The sequence below is a fragment of the Cyprinus carpio genome, chromosome B5 (genome assembly GCF_018340385.1).
Source record: "Cyprinus carpio isolate SPL01 chromosome B5, ASM1834038v1, whole genome shotgun sequence".
Lineage (NCBI taxonomy): Eukaryota > Metazoa > Chordata > Actinopteri > Cypriniformes > Cyprinidae > Cyprinus > Cyprinus carpio.
Genome location: NC_056601.1, coordinates 676,006 through 679,980, shown reverse-complemented (window position 1 = coordinate 679,980; position 3,975 = coordinate 676,006).

Below are 3,975 nucleotides of genomic sequence, written 5' to 3'. Positions count from 1 at the left end.
TGCCTCTAAGAAGTATGCATTCATTCCCGATGTGTCCTAGATTTTTCCAAACAGATCGTAAAGCCATTGGGATATTTTATTTTTTTTGACTGGTGCGTAAGGTTCAACTCCAAGCAGAGGGACTCTCCTTGAGGGGTTAAACGTTTTAACAGCCACGCTTCTGCAGAAACGCACACACACCGTAGCTCTCCCATATGGGTCGTGCTTCTAATTATGGCCCAAATTGAGTTTGCAAGTCATTTGATTAAAGTAACCTGATACGAGATATTCTCAGAACTTAATTTTATGTGCATGGGTGCACAACTTTTAACATACTCAAATGGACAGCATCCCCTTTTTTCTTAGTGATTCGATGTGACTGAGCTTTATTATAGCATATGTAACTATATCTTTTAATCGATCGCAAGAGGAAAGGGTGAACTCTTCAGAAACCTAATCTGTTTAAACATCCCCACCTGTCTTCTCCGTCTCTAATACGTCTCATCTTTTTGTGCTGTATTCTCATTACAGTATGGATTCTTTCATGTATTGTATGCATCTGTGTGACAGCTGACTGTCTATTCCATGAGAGAGTTGTTCAGACACACTGGCTTCACAGGGCTGTGTCTCTATCTCAGATAGAGAAAGAGAGAAGGGGATCACACTCTAGAGAAGGACATTAACCTGATTGAAAGCGCCCACCCCTCGAGCGAGCATGACCTTCAGTCACTTGTCTGTGTGTGTATCTTACGCTCCCATAGGAGCTTGAGTGAAAAAGGCTCCTCTGGTGCTTCCAGCGAGAAACAGAAGAAAGACTCAAGATAAGGGAGAGCCAGAGAAAAGATGAGGCCAGCAGATCAGAGCAGGGAGTGATTGTGAGAAGCTTGGGGGGGCGAGGGTATGATGATATGCTCTATATCAGGGGTCGAATCCGGACCGCGAAGCTATTTGACATAATGAAATAATTAAATGTCAAACGCTGTATTCTAACAAGATTTATATCAAGCACATCAAGGTCAGCTCAGTAACGTTTGGGTCCTGCGGCGCCACTACATTTAACTGCTGCAAACAGATTAAACTTTCAGTGAGTGAAAAGCAGGGCATTCTCACAAAAAAAAAAATATATCATGGTATTTCTAGTATTTATTGCGATAACGATATCAATGACGATAATTCAGGGAATCATGTTTCTTTTGAGATAAGTATTATCTTTCCTATTTTTACCCAAAATAGGGTATTGTGAGAATTACGGCGTACACACGTAATATAATGACTGTTTTATTTATACTGGAAGCCGGAGGGCGCTCTTGCGCAGAAACTGCACATATGCATCACAGAAGTAATACTTCTGACAACGCTCCAAGAAATATGCACAAAGGTATCCAGTTATCATGGTAGCTAGAGAGATTTTAACTGATGAAACTGGAAGACCATAAACATATGATTGCACAAAATTTATGGTTTATCTGTGCTCTTTTTTTATAAGGAAAATATAACGCTAATAGACATAGCCTCATCATCATTATGTAATATGAAACCACATATGGCCACAAAAAGAAGTTATTACAAACACTCGACTATGTTAAGTTAATTTGTAGAAAAAGCATGTCAATAAATGATATCTTTGTTGGACAACAGGTCTCATACACATTCAAAACTGTATGCTATTGTAGTACATTTATTCAGACTGATTTTTGTTGCACTGTAGAGTCCTGACCAAATCAGTTCCAGATTGTAGAAGGAGCTCCTCGTTTAGTGATACACTTTCGAGGATGTTCTTTTCTCTTAGCATGCTGCGTCTGTACACGGCAAAGCAGTTCACTGAGCTTTTGTTTCCGATGGTAATCTTGCCTCTATGTTTTTGAAATATAATCAGCATCATTTTGTAATTATGTTTTAAAAGATCCATTGAAATACGCCATTGACATTGTTAAGAGCGACAGCTGAACTTGTGGAGTTTTTGTCGAACGAACTGCATTAGGTAGTTTTCTGAAATGGGAATCATGAAAAAAGCTTAAAGATATATTTCTTGAGTAAAAGAAGATCTGAGATGAAAGATGGCAATAAGCATTTCAGGATAGAGCAGGGAGGGGATCGCAAATGAGATGAAAATTACAGGCATTTGAGAAACTAGTCAAAGAGAAGAAGTGATTTATTCCACAGATAGCTTCCTCTCCTCTGACCGAAGCATGGCGGTGAAACAAATAGGTCTGTGGGGCGATGAACAGAACAGAGAGATAGAGATGGCGAGCGGCAGACGGAGGGATGATTTGGGTGAGATTAGGGCAGTGGGGAAATCAGAGACAAATTATTGTTGTGTGAGGCAATTGTTGCGATAGAATAAGCATTCAGTTAAATTGAAGACCTCAGACTTTTGCAAAGTGCCTGAGATAACAGTGGGGCGAAAACAAGGCGAGTCGTTTGTATTCCCACCGTCTCCCGAATTCATTCACAAAAGAGGGGCTTGCATCCAATCAACAGAAAGAGTAAAAATAAGCCCTCCTTCACCCCCTCTGTTTCTGCTTATCTCACCTTATCTCTCAAGCTCTCATTTGCGTACAGGAAGTGAATGGATTGAATCTGGCCATTGGTAGATGATCTTAAATAGCTTTGTGCCGTCTAAATCCCCCTCTCTCATGTCAGGAAGGAGGAGACTTGGGGAAGGAAGATGCTAAAAGCAGGATAAAGGATAAAGAGGGAGGTCTGAGGTGAAGTGGGCTTGGGAGGGAATTGAAAAGAAGCGAAAATGCATATGTGACCGGTGCTGGCAAAATGAGCCACAATGAGCAAATTTTCAAAAATGAGTAAGTGATGCATGATTTGTTGGAATCGGATGAAGATGAAACTGACCTAACCTCATGTCTTTATGTACTACTCTCAGAAAATGTACAAATAAAGATCATTTCAGATGTTTAACTCTTTCCCCGCCAGCATTTTGAAAATAGTTGCCAGCCACCATCAGCGTTTTTGCTGATTTTCACAAAAATTTCATGGCCCCCAGAATATGTTGTTGTATAAATATATGAACATGCAATACATCAAAATAAAGATCAGACCCTCTACTTTCAAACTAAACAATCAATTTTAATCTAGCTTCTATCTAGCCTCTTTTTTTATTCAACATTTTTAGGTTTCGTATAAAAACAACATCCTGAGCAAAAAGCTGAGAAAATCGCATTTTTATCAAATACTACATCTGTAGTATTATCAAAGCAAAGATGCGGTAGATGGCTTTCATGAGTACTCTCAAAGCTTGCACAGGCATTTACAACTTTCTAGATTGACATTTCACTCTGTAACATTAGCTGTTTTCATTTATATGCGGTTATTGTTGATGATCGCATTATTTTTCATATGCATTAGCTGACATATAAGATCACACGTTTCTGCATCTTCCTGGTCTTGAAAACTCATTTAAGTGATGTGTGATAGCGCCCCCTAGTGTATAACAGTGAAATCACAGAAACCCGGAAAATTCTGTGTTTGGCAGGGAAGCGTTGTCTCATGAATAACAGAAAATCCCATGTCTGGTGGAGAAAGAGTTAATTACTATTTGGAGCATTTGGGATTTCTAGATGAGGGCTTAATGAACTCATTTCTGAGAAAACCTCAAATACGACATTTTTCACTCTTTTTGCCTGTGCGCATTCTGACTCATTTTGCCAGCACAGGACACATATCATGACAGTAAAGACATGTATTTCGAAGCCACGAACGCTACAGATATCCGGAGACGAGTGCAGAGCTAGTGCGTTTCGGAATAGACGCCAAGGTGCCTTCTCACCAAAATAAAAGAAAAACAACACCAGCGATATGAAAAACCAAATTCGTCTCAACATGACATGCGAGTACATCACAGATACTTGCGAATCAGCATAAATACAACCCAGCGTTCCTACAGACGCGCACTGGATGTTGATTAAACCCGATCTGTCCTCCTTCCGTCACTGAGATCCTTCCTGTTTACATCCCAGCAGATCTCCCATTGATCTCGCT